We start from the raw sequence: 26,281 nt of genomic DNA, 5'->3' as shown, positions 1-26,281 counted from the left end.
CGTCGAATTATAGCAGTTCATTTTCTTATCTTAAAAATATCAGGCACTGAGCGTAAGCAAAACATGCAATAGCGAGTAAATATACCAGTAGAGAACAGAATGTCAACAAGTGGATGCAGCACAATTCCTACAACGAGGCTCTGCCAAGCAAACAATCTATAATTAACACCATAGTGTGGCCTAAACTCCATGTACGTACACAGTATATCAGCATTTCTATACACCAAATTAAAGAGTACTTATGACAACAAACAGAAATGTGTAAATATGCAATCCATACGCAAAGCAGCAAATATGTATCTTACATAATAAACAGGTCATTATCATCATATCAGCATAAGCAAATAAATGTTCATACGTAATCTTAATAAGTAAATATGAAGGCGCAAGCAGATAAATCACAAAGTATATCTTACATACATAACCACAGTCAGCACAATTAATCAGTTGACAATTACAATTTAAATAAATAAGCACAGCAGGCACATAATTAAAAAATATGACATCAGTGAAAAAGCATAGCAGCCAAGCGATGCATAATATACACAAGTAATAACACTGTTCATTAATCAATAATTGTCAAAATCAGCAAATGTGCACAAGCACGTCGCTTCACAAGTAAATTCATAGAACATGAAATTAGCACAAAGTATGAATCACGTAATCGCGAGCAGCATATTACATCTAAAATACGTACCTAAGTGGAATTATGTTACCTGAAAAATAACTCAATTAATAGTTACCCTTTTTAGTTTATTACTTTTTTCTTTGAAATTATATTCTTCCTGAAATTCTCTCCATAGCAAGTCGTCTTAACGTCGGACACGCACAGAATTTACCTGAAGGTCTTAAATATTTTATACAACCATATCCTGAAGAATACTGAACGTTAATAACATAATTTATAAAGTCACCATAGCTTTATACAGAATTTAGTCGGAGAAATTAGACTGTGTATTTGTTTACGTCTGTCAGTGCATTCGCACTGACCGCTCGATCAGCTGTAGGCGCGTGACGTAGGAAGTGATTGTTTGCGGTCAACGACTGCCTTGTGCGGCGCGCAGACTTCACTGTTGCTTTGAGTCTGTGCCGCCGCCAAAACACAGCGCGGTATCCTTGTACTCTCCGCATGTTTACGTATAACTGTTGGTTTCTCTAAAGTATGTCATCCCACAAAAAATTTAACGTTAGATATGTGATGTATTCCCTTAGAGCGCCGAGATTTAAGAGTTTCTACTTCAACAATGTTATCATGAATAATTTTGCGAACTCTATATGGACCGTTATAAAGCAGAAAAAATTTGCGACATAAGCCTTTTCCTTTATGAGACAAACGATGAGACTTAATTAACACCTTCTGACCAACTGACAAGATTTTTAAACGACCAGGACGCTTAGCTGATTTCTCTCTTCTAGCAGCCGCAGATGCAATATTTTGTAGAGCCAGGTTGACAACTTCAGAATGCCGCAGTTTTCGTGAAGGCGGAAAATGAACGATTTCAGAAATGCGATTTATTGGTACTTTATTTTTTAATATCAATAGAGGCGGTAAAGAAGTTCAGTCATTAGGAAGTTCATTCAGAATGTTTTGAAAAATATGAAGATACTGATCCCAAGTTCTGTGATTCTGATGACGATAAAGACGGCACAATTTATTGATTTCCTTCATCCATCTCTCTGAAGCATTAGATTGAGGGTGAAAAAGTGAAATAAAAATTGGTTTAATCTTACGACGCCGTAGAGTACGAAGCCAAATTTTAGAGCGAAACTGTGATCCATTATCTGATATAACCTTATCAACATGACCAACTTCTTTAAGAAAATGTTTGATGAAAGCATTAGATACTGAACGAGCTGTTGCTTTGCGTAAAGGTGTAAAACACACATATTTTGATGTCAATTCCACTGCTATGAAAATGTACGCAAAACCATTAGTAGAACGAACCACTGGACCGAACAAATCGACTGCAGCCATCTCCTTTAATTTCGCTGGAATGATAGGAAACAACGGTGCTCTGTGAGAAACAGTTGGCGGCTTGGCCTTTTGACATAATTTGCATTTGGCAAGAACAGATCGAATACGTTTTTCCATATTACTGAAGTAGCAATTTTCTCGCAATTTATGAAAGCATTTTCTGGGACAAAAGTGCGCATAACTGAAATGTGTGTACCAAAAACAATTTATTGACCCACTCATCAGGAATACAAACTAACCAAACAGAGTTGTCGACCGATTTTCGTTTGAAAAGAATGTCATTGCGAACTAAATAATACTGTCTGATCGCTACGCTTTCCTTTCTCCTCCACTTCTCCTTAATGTCCTTCCAGATTGGATCCTTGTTTTGCTCCTTAGCGATGTCCTGGAGCGAAGACGAAATAAAATTCTCAAACGCAACACCTTGAATGTACATCAAACAATAATGGTTTTCTTTGCAGTCCTCTTCAGCACTTTGTTTCAAACCCACAGGTGCACGTGATAAAGCATCAGCAACAATATTTGAAGATCCCTGTATGTAAACAATACTAAAATCAAATTCCTGTAGGTACAACGCCCATCGTGACAATCTGCCATGAGTTAATTTTGTCGACATAAGAAATTCCAAAGCTCGATGATCAGTGTAATCCTTAGTATGTCTACCGAACAAAAATGTGCGAAATTTTGTGAAAGCCCAAACAACAGCCAAAGCTTCAAGTTCCGTAATCGAATAATTCTTTTCGGATTTAGAGAGAACACGACTTCCAAATGCAATAGTTTTCTGTACTACAACGCCGTTTTCTTCTATCTCTTGAAATAAATGTGCACCTAGGCCTTTGTATGATGAGTCCGTCGCCAAACAAAAGTCTTTAGATAAATCCGGATGCGAAAGAAGTGGAGCAGCAACTAAAGCATCACGAAGTTGTTCAAATTCTGACTGAGCTTCCTCATCCCAACACCAATTAGAATTCTTTCCAGATAGTTCATATAAACGAGGTGTGGCCAAATTGTCCAATCTAACAAAGCGTCTAAGAAAATTACAGACACCAAGGAAACTACGAACATCACGTTTTGTAGTAGGAACAGCATAATTACAAATTGCGTCTAGCTTTTCTGGATCAGGAAGAATACCTTCTGTAGAAATAATGTGACCGAGAAATTTCACCTGTGAACGACCAAATTCAGATTTTTCCAAGTTCACTGTAATGCCAACTCTTGCAAAAATACGTAATAATGAATCCAAAATTTTGTTGTGCTCACTCCAAGAACGTTTAGCAATAAGAATGTCGTCAACATAAGAAGTAATATTGTCACGAAGATAAACAGGTAAAATTTCATTTAAACTGCGAATAAATGCTGCAGAAGATACAGTAAGTCCAAACGGTAATTTCCGAAACTGGTAACAGTTACCAAAGGCTAAAAAGGCAGTATATTTTCTACAATCAGGGTGGAGTTCTATTTGCCAAAACCTTGCGCGCATATCAATCGTGGATAAAACTTTAATTCCATGGAAATGTTGAAGAAGTTCATCTAAATTTTGTGGACGGTCAGTTTCAGGAATAATAATATTATTTATCTGTCTGGAATCCAGAACCAAACGAATTGACCCATCCTTTTTAAGAACAACGTGTGATGGGCTGGTATAAGGACTGACTGCTGGCTCAATAATGCCCTGATCTAACATGTATTGAAGTTCATTCTTAACCTTGTCTCTGTAAGCCAAAGGAATAGCGTACGTTTTCCCACGAAATGGTGTGTGTTCTTTTACTTTAAATAAATATTGTAAGCCTTGTATAGTTCCTGTGTGATGACTAAACACTGTAGCATGTGAAGTCAAAATATGGTGCAGCTCTTCTCTTGCAACGTCATCTGGCACTTCAGCTTTTTTAACCTTTTCATTAATTAATTCTTCGCTACTAATTATATCCTCCATCGCGTCTCTGTATCTATTGTCATTGTCATGAATAAACACACTGTCGTCATAATGCTCAACGAAAACATCAGAAGTAAGAAACCTTAAACATTTTGTATCTGATTCAGATCTTGCTAAACACTCGAAAAATTTCAAACACTTCGGCATTCCGGCAACAGTCAAATTCACACTTCCTTCTTTAAAGTTCAAAATTGCCTTATGTGTGTTAAGAAACTCCATACCTAGTATAATCTGTGTACTGAGTAATGGAACAATAATAAAATTAGCAGAAAATTCGTATCCTTGACAAATGAAATTTAGATTGGTCTGTTGTTTAACTTCCACACTTTTTCCAGAAATCGCTCCTCGAATTGTAGTTTTAGAAATAGGTAACACAGGACAGGCAATAGTTCTTTCACATATACGAAAAACTGATTCACTAATGACGTTCAATGGGCTCCCAGAATCTAAAACTGCAGTGAACTTATTCTTACCCACACATACTTCAATAACAGGATGTAAAAATGCGTCTACATTATTTTCCTTTTCGCCTAGCAAAATGTCTCTCATATCTTCCGGGCGTACGTAGTGTAAAGTTGTAGTGTCATTACTTTTTGAACCGTCTATATTGCTGCCAGAAGCCGAAGCTGCAAGTCATGGTCGATTGTTTGCGTCACGTCTTTGATTATTCCCGTCATTTCGCGGATCAATTTCTACTATTTCCACTTGTCTCTCTGAATTTCTGTCACGCGGAGGATGCCAATTAGGTCCTTCCTGTCTGTTAGATGCAAATTCTTGGTTGTGTCTGTTATTAAAATTTCTGTTTTCCTGTCTGTCTGCATAACTACTTCTTGTATAATTTCGACTGTCACTTCTGAAATTATTGTTAGACCTACTACCCTGGTTATTTCTGTAGAAAGAGTTTCTAGTATTGTATGAATAATTTCTGTCTTGATGATACCGATTACTGTTTCCGTATGATTGATCATTCCGGTAAGAATTACCGTTATTATAATTGTCTGTGTAATTTCTGTTAGAACGTCTGTTATTGTCATAAGGCTGGTATCTATTGTCCTGTCTGTTACGTCTGTCATTCTCAAAATTACCCATATAACGCCCGTTCCGATCACTATCCCTTTTCTCTGAAAATCTATCGTAATTACTGTTACTGAAAAAGTTACAAGAAGTCCCGTCGTCGTTGTCATACTCAAGTTCTTGTAACAAAGTCTTAAAAGTCTCAATATCATCTTTACATCTTCCGGCTAAAGCAATTTGTCTTATGGATTGTGGCAGCTTAGTTAAACAAATGCGAATTAATTCAGTCGGGCTATAAGGGTTGGACAGGAACTGATTCTTTCGAATCATGTCTTCAAAGTATTCTGCCGGCGTGCGGAACTCAGACTGTTTAAAATTACGCTGCATAATCAGACTATGTTTGACTCTGTCTTGTGTGTTTTCGGACCAATATGCCGATAGAAATGCATGATAAAAATCATTCAGATTATTACAATCTCTAATGAGTGCACGCATCCGCGTCGCCGGTTAGTTTTCTAAATATCCACACATAAATTCCAGTTTGTGACTTAGTGGCCAATTTGGTGGGAGTGCATACATAAATTGATCTAACCATGCACATGGATGTATGTCATTCTTAGAATTGCGGAAGATCTTAAATTTCCGAACAGTCAAAAAGTGTTTATAGTCAAAGTTTTCGCCTCGTGGCGACAAAGACCTACCGCGTCTGTCCCAGTTTGAATGTCGATTATTGTCAAGTTCGCGCGCCTGGCGCTCTCTTGTTGCGTCTCGTAAATGAAACAAATTATTTTCTTCAAAGCCCTCTGCTATCTGTGATTCTAAATTTCTTCTGCTGTCTTTTCCTACGATTTCGCCTTCAATTTGTTTGACTTGCTTTCGTAATGCCTCAACTTCCCTTTTAACGCGTTCATTAAATTTTCCCTGATTTTCAACATGCTTATTTATGTTCTGGTACTCTTCGGTTTCTGCAAATGGTAATGGAGCTGTATCATCCGAATCTCTGTCCCCATGTAAACTAAGATTTGTCAATTTATCTGAAATCTCCTCAACTCTTTCCGATAAGTCACCTATTTTTTCTTTCTGTTTATTTACATCTTCCGTAAGTGTCGCGACTCGGGTTTCAGTGTTGACACATTTGGTAGTTAACTGTTCATATTGTTGTGTTAGGTTATTTAATCTGCCATTTGGTACGGATTCCTCGATTCTCTCAAATATTTCTTCCTTATCATGTGCACGTTGTAAATTTAACTCTGAAAATTTTTGTACTATCACGCGATCTCTTTCTTCCTGTTCTCTATCCTGTTCCCTTTGTCTAATCTCTACTGCAATTAATCTATTATTGTGAGAATTCAAAATCGGTTGTACTTCTTCTCTGATTTCTTTCTTTAATTAATCTTTCATATTTTTGAAACATGTCCCTATTCGTGAATCTAACCGTGTTTCCAAAGTTCCCATCTCTGTTTTTAATTCAGATCCAAACCGTGTTTCCATTGTTCCCATATCAGTTTTTAATTCAGATCGTAAAGTCCCCATCTCTGTTTTTAATTCAGATCCCAGTGAGTCAAACCGTGTTTCCATTGTTCCCATTTGTGAGTCTAGTGAGTCGAACCGTGATCCCAAATTTAATATTGCACCCATCAACTGCTCCATATTAAATGGTTCAAAATTCTTTTAGCCCCTAACATTTCCCGCAAAACTAACTTCCTTCTGCATAGCCATAAAGCTATCTGTGTTCGATACTATTCCAGAATCTTCTGTCGTTAATCTCGGATTCTGTGAATTTTCTGATTGAGAAAAATTTTGAAATGGTTCCGGACTATCTTCCCGACTTATTAAATTGTTTTCCACTTCATTATTCATGATACTGTTTTCCTCTGTTGGCGAGTTCGCCATGTTAACAATTTCGTCATTCTCACTATCCATCATTTTTGCCTTTTTCATCGATCGCGTAATCATTTACAAAACATACAAAACTCGTCACTATATGAAAATTACACACAATGACACTTTATCTCCAACAATACCATTCACACGAAATGTTTCCCTCAAACACGATTAATCGAACAATTGAAATAATTGCACTAATTGTCAAACCCGTAGACAAGATAACAGAAATGAAATTTTGCAAAAAAAAAAAAAAAAAAAAAAAAACCATTAGAAGAATGACAATTACCAAATCTACACATGCAATATAGACTACAATTACTAAACTACAAATTACTACAACAATCCTACTGTCTACTATTTCTACAATCAGAAGAATTCCAAGGGACGATACGAAGCAGCGGTCGCCACGTGCATGGGGGCTCAATTAAAATAAAATGCAAACAATATTTTAAATTTTTGTTTTAGTAGCTGTATGTCCGATTACGAAGTCTCGTAAACGGTTGGCCCTGACTAGTATTATTACGCTATCTGACTGCATAGAACAACAACAAAGAATGAAATGGAAATTTTCGTTAACACAATTAATTAATTAATTAAGTCCCCAGCAACTATAAAATCTACGAAACCAAAACACAAGTGTAATTGTTCTGTGTGTGGAAGTATGACTCAACGTACGCATCTGGCACGGTTCTTCTTCAATAACACAAGAAATTTTAAACATCATTTATACTGAACTAATTAAAGAAAATAAAAATACCATAATTACTCAAGAGAACCAGAATTACACTCTAATACAAGAACACAGGCCAGATGCTTTGTTGACTTAACCTGTAATGACGCATTATTTAAGACACTGAAATAATGAAAAAAAAAGAACACAGAATATTTTACCTTCATATATATTGACGAAAAGCACTCTGATCATTACAGTATTTCCATTCGAACCATCTACTGTCTATCCCATCAAACAATTGCATAAAACATGGAACAAGCACTCCTTATTACAACATCTCGACAAGCACTGCCCTCTAGCACATCTCAACACGAACTGACTACTACGAGTCCTCCACAAGCACTGCCCACTACGACATCTCAATAATCACTGCCAGTGGAGGCGGCGGAACAATATTCTCTAGCGCGATCTCTGACGCTGTGGCTCAGTGTAGCCACCTTTCAATGTGCGAACATTACAGAAGGCTGTTGTTGTCGTTACACGTATTGCCCAATGCACTGAGGTTGACGGACATAATTATGAGCATTTATTGCATTAATGTGGTATTTACAGGCAATCACGCTGTAACAGCATGCATTCTCAGAAATTACAAGTTCACAAAGGTACATGTATCACATTGGAACAACCGAAATAAAATGTTCAAACGTACCTACGTTCTGTATTTTATTTTAAAAAACCTACCTGTTACCAACTGTTGATCTGAAATTGTGAGCCATATGTTTGTGACTATTACAGTGCCATCTATCACATAGCGAAACAAGTGGTCCAACTAAAATATTCATATTTTTTTTACGTACTACACGAATACCTAATAAAAAAACGCAGTTGATATCCGTTTAACCTATGGCAGCGCCGTCTAACGGGCCAACCATAGCGCCATCTGGTTTCCCCCTTCAAACTAGACAAGTTTCGATCTTTGTAGTTTTTTCGTTTGACGCTAATTTCGTGAGATATTTGGCTCAGTCACGATCAGTGGACCACCCTGTATAACTTTTGGGTGAGAAGGGGAGGGAGTTGCAGATGATCAAAACCAACATTTTATTTGACGAAATGGTGAACCATGAGCTGCGACTCTACCACTACTAGCGACCCGCCTCGTCTTCGCACGGGTAACACTGAACATGTGAGACCGGGCGACTTGTCTGGCGTAGATACAAACGGTCTCGTGAAATAGTCTATCTATTAGTGGAAACCGTATCAAAATTCATGCAGTGGTTCCTGAGATTAGAAGAACACGGCGTGGGGACTTTTATTTGTAATATGTCTACAGAGAGTCCCAGAAATGATGCGACAACTTCTAGGGGAGGTGTGGTGCATCGTAAGGATCAAGAATTGCACAGCAACCGCTGGCCACAAACGACATCGTACGCCGCTAGGTGCTGCTGTACACGAGAATACTGCCATCACCCTCACCGGATTTTCGAGTCCTAATTCCTGTATACCACGAGCCATGAGCTCTCTCGTGTATCGCTATCCTATCGAGACTGAAATAGATCTCGTAGCAAGAATTGTCTGTGAAGCTGGTGCAATCAAAGAAAGTTCTGGTGGCTTCTAATATTGCGGGCAATCAATCCTCCGTCGGTGGCAGGCATGCATGGTGTCCGTTCTGACATTACAATTATATTGACGTCGTATGCTATTCTGTACTTATTTTGTCCAATAAATATGTCAAACGAACAACGCCATTGTTTCCTTTCCGATCTTCGACCTGTGCTACCACTTACCGCTGACCTTTAAGACCATGGGCTGTTCTCGGTCCTTACGATGTGCCCCACCTCTCATAGAAGTTTGTCGCGTCATTTCTGGGACACCCTGTAGGTGCTACTAGTGTGTATACGTTATGCGGCCAGCCATTAGTTGAAACAGGAAAATCTTATTTTTTATCCCGCGTCCGGCCATCCTGATTTAGGTTTTCCGTGATTTCCCTAAATCGCTCCAGGCAAATGCCGGGATTGTTCCTCTGAAAGGGCACGGCCGACTTCCTTCCCTAATCCGATGAGACCGATGACCTCGCTGTTTGGTCTCTTCCCCCAACCAATCCAATCCAATCTTATTTTTTATAAAACAATTACGACACTCGACATCCAATCACCAAAATGGTGCAATAATTAAGTTGTACACGGGTGAAAACTAGAAACGCCTATTAACTTAAATAAACTTGCGAATAGTTGCTCCATTAACTCCACAAAACTACAACGCTCCTAACAAAGCTACTTATTTGACTCTCAGAATTCCCTCTGAACTCTTCTGCCACAGATATTCCTCAGTAGAAACGAGTTGAAAATGGAAATATTGGCAATGAAATGGGAAATCACACTCACGTGAAGAAATGAACGGAGTGTAAAAGTGCAGATTGTGATCCGTTCGTCGGACGAATGTATTAATCTTGCTATGTCACAGAAGTAGGCTGTTTGCCGGCAATGGATTCGCCATCTCCCTTCTCTATCGTTATCGACAGAGTAAACACAGCACTGTGGACGAAATCATCTACTTCACACCCTATGATCATAGAAATCCACACTAAACACTTAATATACGCGAAGAAGGAAAAGAATTCGTATTCGGAGACTAAACCTGTCTCTCAGATGTTGTTTGGCCAACAATACTGCTTTATGTAGCAAGACGTGTTAGTACGTACCGAAGTGCAAAACTGCACGAGCTGGTGTGCCTACACGGAACACGAGTGAGGCCCGCTGAACTGCACCTGTATTTAAGCATCCTCTCACTCGTTAGCTCTGCCGTTTCACGCCAGTAATCGTGACGTCATCCGTTCCCGCGAACTCTGTCAAGGTCGAGGGTTCTCGACCGCGAAAAACATTCATTTGCCTTTTAGAAATCGTGTTGTCAGCGTCCACAGTACTCTTAAAGACCTGAACGTTTCAAGTAATACACTATGCGATCCAAAATATAACGTCGTTGAGTTTTCTGCAGCCACAGGGCTGTATTTATAGCGAAACAGCTTCTCCAAAGAGGTAATGGACAAGTTGAAGCAACAGTTAGTTCTCCGAAACTGTATTGAGCAGGCGTCAAATTTTTAGGTTTTCCGTGTTATCTTGATGCTACCGAAGTGAAGAGTCGGCCGGCCGAAGTGGCCGTGCGGTTAAAGGCGCTGCAGTCTGGAACCGCGAGACCGCTACGGTCGCAGGTTCGAATCCTGCCTCGGGCATCGATGTGTGTGATGTCCTTAGGTTAGTTAGGTTTAACTAGTTCTAAGTTCTAGGGGACTAATGACCTTAGCAGTTGAGTCCCATAGTGCTCAGAGCCATTTGAAGTGAAGAGTCGGGATGGCTCTTTCGGAAACGCCATGGTCGTTTTAATTCCCCATGCCTACCCTACTCGCGTTGTGTTTCACCTCTAACAACCTCGCCGTCTATGGTAAGTTAGGCACTATTCTTCTTCTTCCTCTTCGTCGTGAGCAAACAGAGCTGAATTTGTTCAGTGGAGGTGACAATTTATTGAGATGTACGTATTAAGACCGTTTGTTAGTCACAACTACAGGAGATTTTCCTATATTATACCGGCCCATAATTTCTGCCACTGCTTTGAGATTCATATCACTCGTATTAACCGATATTTAGTGACGTCAACCTGAGCTAGGTGCTTTCAGGGCTCATACTGCTAGTTGGAGCTCTGCGTTTTTTGGAAAGATCGTCTGAGGACAGAGTTAACTTTGTTGCGGGTTTCATCTAAAGATTTAAGTATGTGGCAAAGTGAATTACTGTTGTACGATAAGTGGAAACGTAACGTTTTATTGAAGGGTCATTATAATTTTAGTTTTCTGACAGTAATGTATCTGTATTCATTGTGATTAGTTTTTAGGAAACGGACAAAGAGAGAATACCAAAGTTGCCAATAATCTTTTGCTATAAGTTTCCCGTATTGTCCCTGTACAATAAGAGAAACTTGCTCGTACAGAGAGCTTTAAAAATGCTTTTACAGTATTAGTACAACATACACTGAGTTGCAAACGCCATGACATACCTGCTAATATCGTGTCGGACCTCCTTTTGCTCGGCGTAGTGTGGCTGCTCGACGTGAAATGGGCTCAACAAGTCTAATGTGTCAGACACCGCGTTACTGACAGTATGTGAGCCATATGACAAGAATCTCTTATCGACGCACCTAATCTGTAAGCCTGGTGAGAGTGAGATAAGCCTCCTTGACCGATTTAGTTGTTCGTGTAAATGTGATACTACCACTCGATATTTAATGGATTTCTGCATAGTAACGTCGTATAAGTGACCTCTAAGCTAATTGGACCGATTGTAACTTGAGTTTATATTATTCGCGACCGTGGCTTTTCCCGTAACCACAACCAACTTGTTTGGTACTTGACATCTTGTGGACAACGTAGCTCCTTGTACAGAGAGCAATAAACGACCTACGCTGTCGACGATGAAATTCAATACCGAAGTAGAATAGACGTCGTAGGAATTGTTGTATCGAAATTAGCTATTGCGTTCCACTTTGGAAGTTTTGACTCTTGAATTCCTTTCTTGTAACATAGTTCACACCCGTTTATTTGTTGTGTTCATTTCTGTGAAATGTCTATGTGATATCTCGCCTGCTGTCACTATTCGGCACATTCTTACCACATGACTGATATTCTGTAACCAATGTGTAGGATGACAATTGCCAATCATTTCAGTGACCGGACGAACAGTTCATAGTGTTGCGAAAAAAATAATATAAAAGTAAATGGCACGAGGGACTACTGAACACAACTCGGCCGCTTTGCAGTCAACACCATGACCACTTAAACAGGACGCCGTGGCTCTGGCACTGCGCTCAGTGTTGGACTTGTTAACTTTGGACCGTTCACTGTTTCTATTTTGCATTTTATCCAGTTCAGTGCACCTTGTAGGGGAAGACAGGGAATGGAATATATCCTACAAATAGTGGAAGATGTTTGCGGCAAGTGTGCCTGTGAGATGAAGAGACTGTTAGAGAAGCGTAACTTTTGGAAGGCTGCATCAAACCAGTCAAAAGATTGATAATTCATCCTTCACTTGTACAGGAAACCCAGGCATGTTTCGTTTGTGGTTCAGGAGCCACGTTGCCACTGAGGGCCTGCGTTATTTGTCCCTACGTTACGATTTCATCGAGTTGGGGGCACTGTGACAGTCGAGGCTATTGGAAGAGATTCTTGTTGATTCCCTCAAGGTGATGTCACTGTCAACGCCTTTGGTTAACGGGCCTCCTTCTAGTTCGTTTAAATCCAGTAACACATTCTTCTTCTTCTTCTTCTCCTCAGCGACCAAAGGCCCCGTAGACCACGCGCTGCATCAACGATGCTTCCATCGCCTTCTATCTCTCGCAGTCTCTCTCCACCCTGCGGAAATTCCTAATGCTGCGATGTCCTTCTCTATGCCATCTTTCCACCTTGTACGAGGTCGGCCCAATGGTCTTGTTGCCTGGACAGTTCCTTCAAATGCTTTCTTGGTGATTCTGTTGTTTCCCATTCTAGACACAAGTCCAGCCCATTGCAGTCTCCTACTTTTTAATTTCTGGATGATGGTCGGTTGCTTCATTAACTGATAAATTTCATTGTTCTTTCGAATTCTCCATACGCCACTCTCCAACATAGGTCCCCAGACTTTTCTCACTACTTTTCATTGGAAAACATTCACTTTTTCTCTTGCATTCTTTGTAAGCGTCCAACTTTCTGAACCATACAGTACTATGGGGCAGATGGTAGTGTTGTATATCTTCATCTTTGTGGTGATTGACAAAGCTTTACTTTTGAGTGGGTTGCTTAGTGAGTACAGACATCTTGACCCTGAGGCTATTCTTTCGTTTATATCCATTATTATGATATTTTTACCGTTGAAAACATGGTTTTGAATTTTATTTAGCGTTCGACGAACATATCCGTTAGGACAGTGCGGTGAAATGTGTCTTTAATGGACTGCAGTAGCAGACGACAGAAGCGAGTGCTTTTGCTGGCGTCACGACATCGCCTTCAGCGCATCTCCTGGTCTCGTGACCATATCGGTTGCACCGTAGACGACTGGAAAACCGTGGTCTGGTCAGCTGAGTACTAATTACAGTCGGTAAGAGCGGATGGCAGGGTCTGAGTGTAACGCAGACACCATGAAGCCATTGATCCAGGTTGTCAACACGGCACGGTGCTAGGAGATGATGGATCCATGATGGTGAGGACTGTGTTTACATGGAATGGACTGGGTCCCCTAGCCCACTAAACGCAAATGGTTCTGCTACGTGGAGACCAGTTGCAGCCATTTATGGACTTCATGTTCCCAAAAAAAGACTAAATTTTTATGGACGCCAATGCGCCATATCACCAAGCCACAATTGTTCGCGATTGGTTTAAAGAACGTTCTCGAGAGTTAGAGCGAATGAAATGGCAACGCAATTTGCCCATCGGTCATTTATGGAACATAATCGAGAAGGCAGTTCGCGCTTAGAATCCTCCACAGGCAAACATATGCAGAATGGTTCAAATGGCTCTGAGAACTATGGGACTTAACTTTTGAGGTCATCAGTCCCCTAGAACTTAGAACTACTTAAACCTAACTAACCTAAGGACATCACACACACCCATGCCCGAGGCAGGATTCGAACCTCCAGACTGTAGCGCCTAGAACCACTCGACCACTCTGGCCGGCAAACATATGCAATTATGAGCGGCTACAGAGATGGCATGGGATAAGTGACTTATAAGTCAATAACCGAACATCACCCACTGGGATATTTTGTGGTCTCTCAAAGGCTTTTGATAGTGTGAATCATGAAATTCTTCTAGATAAGCTTAAGTATTGTGGTATGAGTGGGACAGTGCGCAAATGGTTTAATTCATATTTAACTGGAAGAATGCAGAAGGTTGAAATTAACAGTACAGATAGTCTGCAAAAATCTGCAGTCCTCTAACTTGGGAGGTATCAAGAATGGGGTCCCACACGGCTCGCTTATTGTTCTTAATATACAGTATATTAACGACTTGCCACTCTGTATTAATGAAGATACAAAGCTAGTTCATTTTGATGATGATACAAGTATAGTAATCATATCCAACACACAAGAATCAGCTGAGGAAATTGTAAATAATGTCTTTCAGAGAATCATTAAGTGATTCTTTCCAAGTCGACTCTCACTAAATTTTGAGAAAACTCAGTATACGCAATTCTGTACTGTAAATGGTATAACACTATTGATAAATATAGACGATGAACAGAAGTCTGTTCCTAGGGCAGAATATTCCAAATTTCTGTGTTTGTACATTGATGAGAAATTGAATTGGAAGAAACACATCGATCATCTGCTGAAATAGTTAGGTTCATCTACTTACGCTAACAGGGTTCTTGCAAATTTTGGTGACAAAAATATCAGTGAATTAGCCTACTATGTCTATTTTCATTCATTGCTTTCATATGGCATCATATTTTGGGGTAATTCATTACTAAAAGAAAAAGTATTCGTTGCGCAAATTCGTGTAATCAGAATAATAGGTGGAGCCCACCTGAGGTCACCTTGCAGACATTTATTGAAGGAACTCGGGATATTCACAGCACCTTCGCAATACATATATTCACTTATGAAAATTGTTATTAATAACCCATCCCAATTAAAAAGTAACTGCGAAGTGCACAGCTACAACACTAGAAGAAAGGATGATCTTAAATCTGACTTTGGCACAGGAAGGGGTGAATTATGCTGCCACAAAAATTTTTGGTCATTTGCCAAATACCATTAAAAGTCTGACAGATAGCCAACTAACATTTAAAAACAAATTAAAAGAATTTCTGAATGATAACTCCTTCTACTCAAAAGATGAATTTTTAGATGTGAAGCAGTAACGATAAAAAATGAATTATTTTATGTAAAGAAAACTTATATTAAAGTAACAATTTCCACATGATTACGAAATGTCGTTTGCATGATCTGTGGAACAAGTCTTAATATATTTATTTCAATGTGTATGTGTATGTACGTATGTAATAATTTCAACTCCCTCCAGGGGTGATCTACTCCAAGATCTTAAGCCCAACTGCTAACTGAATGGGAACCATAGAGCAAAAAGCCCCATGAAGAGATAGCCGCCGCTGTTTAAGCCCTTGTGTTGATATTAGCCAAGCGCACACACTTCCAACTTCTCATCATATTTAAACGTATATATTTAATGTTAAATACATTTATCATATCTTATTTCCTCGAATTAAAGAGATAAGGTAGTTTTAAAGCCAAATTTCCTTATTTCGCGATAACCACGATATTACAGCGACTTGTAGAGAATAACGAGCTTGACATTTTGTTCCAAGAATATATGAATGAGGAGGAAGGGAAGACGGAACAAATATTCCTCAGCAGAACAGAAATACATGTTATTTTTAATATTTCTCAAAATTTCTTTAGGGCATCACAAAAGAGTGAGAGGGCCAGGTGTATTCTACGTGATTCGGCACAAACATTGCCGACTTTGACGCCAGGCTTCTTGCTAAACGAAACGTTTAGAATGTTGTTCTCGGGGCGGCTGGCAATCCCACCTCAGCCTGTCTTGTCATGCTACAGTGCTAATGTTCTTGGAAATCCTTAATGACGTCTACTGGCTGCACAGCCGACTATACAAAGGAACTGCATGAAACGTAGACGCAGCTGCGAATATAGACAACCACTTAATGGAACGACGACAATGAAACTTTGTACCAGACCGGGATTCGAAGCCGGATTTATCGCTTATCATGAGCGGTTGTCTTACCTTTAGGCTACTCGAGTAGAGATCACAGCCACCCCCAAACTTCCATATGTCGTCAACCTTGTGTCTACAACCAGCACTCGTACATTCATGATGTATATTACCGTACAGGGGAGATATTTTAATTGAAAATCGCTTTTCCGATGTCGGCATACATGTCCGAAGGAAAATTGCAACGTATTTCTGAACAACAGAAGCACTGCACTGTCGTAATTACAAAGGTTGGTGTATTTACCTGGTTCAGATAAAATAAATAAAGTGATCAGGTAGCCACATTAACGTTAGTGGGCAGTACAGATTCACAGACGAAGTTCCTAAGGGTGAGTTTAACCGATCATCGTCTTAGTTTCAAGTGCGCACATTGCTGTTCTGCGAATAAAAGTGTTGAACCATTAAACAGGCAAGCATTGGATGTCTATTTCATTTGCATTGAAAAAGGGGACCTTTAAAATAAATTAGAGAAAATCCTGGGACAATGAAGAAAAAAAAAAAACGGGACATAAATACTGTATTGACTAAATTTAGTACACATACAAGTTTACCTTTACAACATGCACTCAGATGATCCCAAACCACTTTTTACAATTATTCTGCCACACTATCACCGTACTTTTCACTTTTATGTACTTTATAAAGAAGTGCATTTTCGTTTGAAATTGTATCATAAAAATCAGTACACGATACACCATTAAAGTGTGTTTTGACAATGAGCAAGGCCATCACTATTTCAACTTTCATTCTATTTTTTTTTCATCTGACCACAAAGAGTTCACTATCGAAAACACACGTTCCATAGCAGCATTTGACCCAGGAATTGCCAGACAAAACTCCACCAAATGAATCATGTTTTTCATGTTAATGTTTTTACTTTTGAAATACGGAAATATTTTACACCACGTTGCACTAACACTTTCTTTGTCTCCTTCACTTTTTATGAAGTTCTGTGCACATGAAAATTCATCGAACAGTTCGTCTTCATCAACAGGAAAATTTGGTACAATACTTTTAACAAAAACACTACAGTCCTGAATGTCCTTCCACTGTAGCTGCTCCTTTTCAGTATTGACCCAGTCAAATGCTTTAGAAGGTGTGAGAAATGGTAAACACCATTCTTTAATACACTCAATTCAATAGTCATAGAAGATGTCAGCATAAATATGAAATTGTTCTACAGTAGTTTCACCCTCTTCTTCCAGCTTTCTTAGAGTCTCATGTACAAAGGATGTGAGAAATCTTTCCGATTTTCTACATTGTAATTTGCCCAATAATTTGTTTATTTCTTGATAAACTTCCACTATTGTGATTTCTTGTTTCTCAATACATTTCATTGTTGTGGAGAAAGGTTTTATCTGGCTAACAAGAAAATATAGAAGAACAATAGACACAGGGTTATCAAAGAATTGTTTAAGGATAACAGGACACTTATCAAGGGAAATGAAATATGATTTCAAAGCAGGAAATATCTCTACAATTCTTACCAATGCTGGTAGCAGAGATAGCCACCTTGTCTTGCTGTGCCCAAGTACAGTTTTGTATTCAGTTTCAGTAAACTTAAAGAATGACTTCAGAGATTCAACACTTACTGTATATATGTGGAAATGCTGGTAGATTTTGTTTACAATTAATTGGCAGTCGATGGGTAGGCAGTCTGAGCCAGTTTGTAAGGAATTGTGCACTACATGTGCTGGACAGCCAGCACCGACTATATTATTCACTGTGTTCTGTTGCAGTTCATAGAACAAATTGTTTTTTCCTTTCCTCTACTTACCACCAAAACTGGTGTTAGTGTTGTCTGCAGAAATCATATTTCTTTGAAACCTTCAGCACATAATTCTGAAGTAAATCTGAAGTTTCTCCATCTAAATTAACCAATTCGAGCACTTTCACCGTGATGCCATTTTCAGGGTGAAAATTCCTGATAAGGAGAGGAACCAACTTCAAATCCAGATGATTCGATGTATCAATCATTACAGAAATGAATCGAGCACTTTTCCGTTCATTTAAAACCTGCTGAGCTGCATACGGTGCAATAACATTTGAAATGATTGCATTACATTTTATGTGTCCTCATGTGAATTTAGGATTGAAAGGTTTTTTGACAACTGCTGTAGTACAGTCCATCGACTTCAAGCTATGGTTATGCATTGCACTGTGGTATGCAAACGTAGCCTCTTGTGCTGCCAACTGCCTATCCATTTCTGTTACTGATTTTAAGTTTACATAGTAGTCACTCACGCATTTATTTGCTCTTTTCGTTTGATCACTCATGCGATGTTTCTTCGTCTTAATGTGATTCACAATGTCAGACCTTCCTCCATGACCAATAGCAAATTTTGATCTGCACAACGTACATTCTACAGTTTCTCCACTACCAGTGATAAAAGGAAACTCGCTTTTTATATTGCTGTTAAAATTACACTTTCGTTTTGGCATAATGAAACGGTGATTACACAATGCAAAACATTAACAATGTGGCCAGAGAGCAAGTATCAGTGGTGTAGAGTATCTCTGGACTGAAAGGACGGATTCAGTGGATCGCTTTAGAAGAGAAGAATCTTTGTTGTTATTCGTAACCTATAGTGCGTTTAAAATTACTTGCGATTTTTGACAGTTCGGTACATGTTTGCGGTATGCTGAAAGTCATCACACGCTTCCTCGCGTAAATACTTGCGCAGTTAATAGCAAGTCAAACGACCAGTAGCGTAAAATACTCTAGCCAAGCGGAATCATAAAAAACGGGACATTTGAGCGTCCCCAAAGAAACTTTCGGGACAGCGGGACATTTTGGTAAAAAACGGGACTGTCCCGGGAAAAACGGGACGAATGGACACCCTAGGCAAGCAGCAACAATTTCAGTATTACTGAGCCCCAGAAATGATTGTGTAATGTCTTTCAGGTTCCTAGGTGTTGTGATTATCTTTAATGTTTTTCATGCCATAGTTCGCTAAATTAAACTTCGTAACGATTGTTCAAAAGTAACTTCACTGAACTTTATTGTGTCGTTTTGATGATGGTGTGTCTTTAAATAGTTGTTGTCAGATAATACTTTAACGTTAACTCCATAGTTGTAAGTGCTTGTTCTGTTGAACAGTATGTTAATTTCAACTACACAGGGTGTAGTTTACAGTGTACCACAGTTTGTACGAGAAATCGATGTGAACAGTTTGACATAAGACCCTTGCGGTCTGTTAAGCCGGGAAACGATCCCAAATTGGACTACAAAAGCCACGTAAGTTACAGAACATACGCGCCGCAAGCGATTTCGGCTAAGATCGTCCTTGAATATTAAAAACTACTTGTTCTTGCAGTTGCAAAACGCAAAATTGGCCTTTGCGTAAACTGTAACTCACAATTTTGTAAATTAATATTTATTTCCGGAATTCTAATTTTAGACAGGCGACCATCTTCAAACCTCAGCTTAAGACTACTTCCAGTATAAGGAAGCTACATTCGAGACAAACACATAATTCTTGTTTATTTGCAATACTTGTCCCATACACTCACATCTATTACACATTTTCCAGCAGCCAGCAAGTACAAAAATCTGCAGTCTGTTGTAGTGTAAAGCATACTGCTTGGTCAAGGTCTTGGTTCTATGATGTGCCCTTTGCGGGTTAGTCCTAAAACAGAGTGCCTCAAAGCCATTGACATTAACTGGTTGGAAGATAGAGGAACGTGGAGGCGTGACGCCTTACATCGCTTCTGTCTAGAGCCTATGTATCGGCAGAATGACTCATGCGTTCACATTGACAGGTGGTCTATAGCGGGATCAGTCGAGTATGTAATTCTACTTTTCACCTGCTAGAGGACAGTAGCGGACAGGACTAAACAGAAAGAACTATAATGTAGTTAAGAATGTTGACCATCAGAATCCAGTAGTGGACAGAGACATTGAAGAAGCACGTCACGAGGATGTTTTTGTGGATTGTTCTGTTTATTTCTGGAAGGCTGTTTTGTTTATTTATGTTTTTACATAATTTTAGTAGTGTGAAAATGCTTGAATGTGGTCTAAAGTAAATATGTAGATCACTGATCTACTGATGAACGCTGTACCAACTAGTGTGACAAATTTTTAAGACTGTGTAAACGCAGACGACGGGGAATTGTGTATCATAACATGTTAAGTAAGTTTATGGCAAGAGAAAAGCTAATTCGAGTGCAAATAAAAATAGTTAATAACGTAAAGTATAAACAAAATATCAGAATATTACATTTTTATTTAAGGAAAAAGTAGAGTTCGAAAGTGTGTTGTTTGTTGATTGGTTGATCATGAAAATCGCAGACTAACGCGGGAGAATAATGTTTTTCTATAGGTCTTAAAGAAAACTGACCAATCAGAACGGAGTATTCTTCTCGCGTCTTGGACATACAGAATACTGAAAACAGTCTAAGAGAGTCGGAGCCTAGCCTCAGAATGGTACGGTCGTGTGAAGTATGAGCTCCGAAGGAAGTTATAATTTACCGGTTTTAGTTGTGCTACATGTTTCAAAAGTGTTTTAAAGTGAAGGCATATTTGTTCTGGTGTGTTTTTTTTTGTTGTTGAAAGTACGGATTTTTAAGTAATTTTGTTTATGAGAAAAGACAGTAATTCCGCGTGGCATATTGAGCAGATCGGTGACTAAAAAAAAAATGGTTCAAATGGCTCTGAGCACTATGGGACTTTACGTCTGAGGTCATCAGTCCCCTAGAACTTAGGACTACTTAAACCTAACTAACCTAAGGACATCACACACATCCACGCCCGAAGCAGGTTTCGATCCTGCGACCGTGGCGGCCGCGTGGTTCCAGACTGAAGCGCCTAGAACCGCTCGACCACTCTGGCGGGCGGTGACTAAAAGCTTGAGTGCATTAGACACCTATATACGTAATAGTAGGGCGATCATTTTTTTTAAGAACAATGCGTTCTTAGTAGCTGTTCAGATTTCGGAAAATGCGTTACCATAAACTTGCTGCCGTGAATGAAAGGGTTTGTGCACGGCAGTGTTAAGAATAGCACGGGCTTGGCAGTGAACGTGTCCATCTCATGGTTCAGAATATACCGAAGTTTTGCCAGTATTTCCACCTTTCATTCAAAATTATGACTTTTTCGCGATTCTTAGGATAGTTACGTTGTATGCAGCCTGGTGCGAGTCGCAGTACTGTAGGTTTCTGCTCAGCTGTTATACCGGCGATCTGCTGCAAAGAGTTCACAGGTAGGTGCAGGTAATGGACGAACACAACCGCGCCGCCGCAATGTCTCCTACAATTTGACAGTTTCCTGTGGTTGCACTTTGACTACGGTTGTATGATCTTCGGGTCTGAAGGTCATAATAGCTGCAAATACTGTACCCATGAGGAGAAAAAGAGGATGGGAACAGGCGTGATTAAGACAAGATCTATTAGCAGCCAACTTCTGTCCTGACAGTGGTGGGGCGTGAAACTTCTCACCTTATGACAAACATTTATTATTCCGTAATACAAACGTTTTCATATCATCCCGGTCTTGTGCACCCATGGTATGACTCACCTTGTTGTTCAGTCGCTGTTCCCTTGGTCTTTTTGCCTCGGGCATGGATGTTTGTGATGTCCTTAGGTTAGTTAGGTTTAACTAGTTCTAAGTTCTAGGGGACTAATGTCCTCAGCAGTTGAGTCCCATAGTGCTCAGAGCCATTTGAACCTTGGTCTTTTGTCCGCAGCTCGTGGTCGTGCGGTAGCGTTCTCGCTTCCCGCGCCCGGGTTCCCGGGTTCGATTCCCGGCGGGGTCAGGGATTTTCTCTGCCTCGTGATGACTGGGTGTTGTGTGATGTCCTTAGGTTAGTTAGGTTTAAGTAGTTCTAAGTTCTAGGGGACTGATGACCTCAGAAGTTAAGTCCCATAGTGCTCAGAGACAGTTGAACCAGTTGAACCTTGGTCTTTAGGAGTCGGCCCTAAAATGAGTTTTCAGAGTAATCTCAGGATCTGTTGTCTTGAGGAATAGCAAATGGGGCTCTTAACAAGTGGAAAACTCCCTCGTAAGTTTCTTGTCGCTTATTGTTCTCCAAGTGAGGCAAAATGTAGCGTACATAAAACTGACTCGTAGCTTTTGTGGCGGGGAGTTCACGCCCCCACCAGCACAAAGGCGGAGTCCAAATGTGGTGCCGATGGCGAGGAACCGATACGACAGCGCCTACACCGTTTGCTGGCGTTTGATGAGCGAGGCGGGGGGGGGGGGGGGGGGGGGGGTGGCACTCGTGATCTAGTAGATAGCGTTGCTGCCTCTGGTTCACGGGTCCCGGGTTCGATTCCCTGTTGGGCTGGAGATTTCCTCTGCTCAGGGACGGAGTGTTTGTGTTGTCCTCATCATTTCACCACCATCATCGTTCGTGACAATGGCTGGATTGGACAGTGTAAAAACTGGACTGCGTACAAATTGGGACTTTGTACAGGCACTGATGACCGCGCAGCTGATTGCCCCTAAAACAAACAAACAAACAGCGCGGCCCGCTCTCTCTCTCTCTCTCTCAACTTTCGCTCTCCGCGAAGGTTAACTTGTCATTAGGACTGTTCAGTGATACATTATGACGAACTGTGCTGGTTACTGAACTTGGCCTGGACTGTTCTGCCACTGTTATTTGTTCACTTGTGTGTGTGTGTGTGTGTGTGTGTGTGTGTGTGTGTGTGTGTGCGTGTGTGTGTGTATACACATTAATGTTCTATCACTACTATTGCACAGTGTTCATTGTTATCCATAAGTACGAGGCGCGTTCGTTAAGTAATGCAACGCTTCTTTTTTCTGACAGCAGCTCGCTTTTATTCAAGATTCCAATACTACACATTATTCACCACTGATGTGGCTGCAAAACCGTATTCTTCGACATAAACTACGTTCAATGTGACGCGCTTACGCCTCTTACTGGGAGGGTCTGTATTCTCGCATGGTGCCACTCCACTCGCCGACATCAGAGCCAATGTTTTGCTGCATCGATAACCTGTCCATCATTCACCTACTGCTTCCTGCGGAGCTCATCCTTCATTCACTGGGCCAGCAGACGTGAGACGCCCTGCTAAAACCGCAGGACAGGACAGATACTTTAAGTTGTGGAAAGGGGCCAAAATATGTGGCTGTCAATTACGCTCGAACATACAACGTTTTATTTGATCAAACATTACAAGAGCCAAGAAATTTTTTTTAAAAAAAAGAACACAGCTTAAGTTTGGAACTTAATTAGCGGCTGAATGCGCCGTACAATTGCATGCCTTAATGGCAAGACCACTTTAATTTGTGTTCATATGTGTGTGAAATCTTATGGGACTTAACTGCTAAGGTCATCAGTCCCTAAGCTTACACACTACTTAATCTAAATTGTCCTAAGGACAAACACATACACCAATGCCCGAGACAGGACTCGAACCTCCGCCGGGATCAGCCGCACAGTCCATGACTGCAGCGCCTGAGACCGCTCGGCTAATCCCGCGTGGCACACTTTAATTTAAAAACGGCTGAAAGCCAATAACTCAAAGCTAAAAAAAAAAAGAAAATAAAAAATCAGAAATTTAAAAGGCAAAGCTTTATCTTAAAACTGTTCCTTAATTAGGCTGAAGAGCCAAAGAATCTGACTCTTTAAGAGCAAACAACTTAAATAAAAAATCAGCTGAAGACCCAACACTTAAGACTCAATAACACTAATTTTAAAAATACCAAAGGTTTTACGTAAAACAGTTCTTAAATTAGGCTGAAGGCCCAAACCACCTGACGACTTAACGGCAAAACAACCTCAATGTAAAAATCGGCTAGAAGCCATACAAGTACAAACAAGAAAAGGCAGTACACCCAAGGGCGCTCAGAAGTTATGAGTGTCGGCCTGGAATTCAAACACTAATGCTCACTTAGGTGAGACAGGCAGTCGGCCCAACCATTGTTGATCTGACGAAAACCCAACCGACAGACAGTCAACGGACCCACTGACAAGCTAATCTCCACTTCACCTGATAATCACACAACAGGGAGTTCAATGGAACATCGTAGTAAGTATTGGCACCCACAACCAATTATACATGGAGCTGTCAAACTACACACCGTGCTGGACAGCGACAACACGACGAGGAAAATACAGTGCCTGAATTTACGTCAATGGCCAGGGCAGGTAACCGGAACGTTAACGGCCACAAGGCAGAAGATTCCGCTGGTGCACTTCAATTTAAATAACCAAGTACAGGTAAACTCCACTGGAGGGTGGTTAAAATTTGGCAACGTTGTTGCTCGCGGGAATATCCCAGCGGCTGACAACGAAATCCAAACGACATAATGTGAATAGTCGTGACTTGCTGGTAGATTAAGTGAAAATTCAACTTTCATGTCCAAGATCGGTGAGTCACGAACCTTGTAGCTATGGAAACAGCACCACACACTCCGACACCGCATACAGGACACCAGCGGACCTGGCCAACCTACGCGCCACGGAGACTTCCTCGCTGCTCCACGCCAACCGACCAACTACTCGCACACAGCCCAGCCAGAAACTATAAGCGCCAGGCCAAAGATAATCCAAGGTGTGAATATCGATACACACCGCTGCTGCTACCCGTGGAAAGAGAGCATAACAGCATAATCGCGATAACCGTGGGAGACTAATCACAGAATAGCAACCAAGGTTTAATCCAACGCATAGCATGAGCCAGCCACAGCTCAAGATGGAAGTCGGAAGGTGGGAGATCTGGGTTTAGGGTGGCTGATGAAGAACAGTTGATGTTTTGTGAGCTCCTCTCAGGTGCGCAGACTTGTATGCGGTCTTGCATTGTCACGAAGAGGGAAGGTTCGTTTGCATTTCTATGGCGAGAACATGTTAAAGTCGTTTCTTCAACTAGGATTTAGTGGGACATTGTTCCACGAAATACAACGATCTATTAACGTTATAACTTATTTAAAAGAAACACAGTCGTGATCACATTTAAGTTATTAATTTTCATCTTGTAGATGGCCGGTTTCGAGCTTCTGGAACAGATTCGTCCGTGCTGGCGTGGAGAACACTGCAGTGTTCCCCCCTCAATGTACTTTTTCCAAATGTCTGCTCTCTCCTCTTAACAGTGGAATTCACATCACACTCTTAATGTTACCACCATTGCTATTAATTTCACTGAAAGTTGTTCTTACTTCTCTGTATACCGAGTCAGTCCTGCTGACGGTAATTTCTTTTTCTATTTCTTCATATTTTCCTGCAGCCATTTCCTCTGCACTTCCTATTTATGTCATTCTTCAGTGATTTGTATTTCTGTATTCTTGAATATCCCTCAACATTATTGTTCTTCATTTTTTCATCGACCAACTCAAGTATTTTATCTGTTACTCACGGTTTCTTCGCAGTTACCATCCTTTTACCTATATTTTTCTTTCCATCTTCTGTGATTGTCCTTTATGAGAGATGTCTAGACTATTCATCTTCAGCTAAACTACCTATTGAGCTATTACTTATCGCTGTATGTGGGCCCTCAGAGAATTTCAAGAGTAGCGCTTCGTTCTTTAGTGCTTCCGTTTCCCATTCTTTGCGCGTTGATTCTTCCTGACTAGTCTCTTAAACTTCGGCCTGCTCTCCATTACTACTAAATTGTGATCTCAGTCTATTTCCGTCCCTAAGTATCTGATTTCGGAATCGGTGCCCGAACGTGATGTAATCTAACTGAGATCTTCCCGTATCTCCCGGTCTGTTCCAGATATATCTCCTCCTCTTGTGATCCTTGAATAGAATGTCTACTGTTACTAGCTGCAATTTATTGGAGAACTCAATTAGTCTTTGTCCTCTCTCATTCCTGTCTACAAGCCCATATTCCCTCGTAATCCTTTCTTCTTCCCCTACAACCACATTACATCTCCTTCTACTTACTTAATTACCCGATCAATATCCTCGTGTACTTTTCCTACCTCTTCGTCTTCCGCTTGCGACGTCGACATGTATATATGAACAATCGTCGGTGTTAGCTTACTGTCGAGTCTGACGAGAACGATCGTACCACTGAAATGGCGACAGTAACTCATTCGCTAAACTACTCGCTTTATACCATTTCCTGCTGTTG

The 26,281-nt window shown here is 40.4% G+C and overlaps 1 protein-coding gene across 1 annotated transcript in view; it reads right to left on the bottom strand.

Moving 5' to 3' along the window:
- LOC126234272 (serpin B3-like) overlaps positions 1 to 11,602 on the bottom strand; it is a 99,034-nt gene extending 87,432 nt beyond the window's left edge. Inside the window, exon 1 of the mRNA XM_049942963.1 lies at positions 11,524 to 11,602. The gene's annotated coding sequence lies outside the window, so the exon portion shown is untranslated. The remainder of the gene's footprint in view (positions 1 to 11,523) is intronic.
- Positions 11,603 to 26,281: the final 14,679 nt, after the last annotated feature.

This window comes from Schistocerca nitens, chromosome 2 (assembly GCF_023898315.1).
Source record: "Schistocerca nitens isolate TAMUIC-IGC-003100 chromosome 2, iqSchNite1.1, whole genome shotgun sequence".
NCBI classification, from domain to species: Eukaryota; Metazoa; Arthropoda; class Insecta; order Orthoptera; family Acrididae; genus Schistocerca; species Schistocerca nitens.
This window is presented reverse-complemented; position numbering and strand designations above follow the sequence as displayed.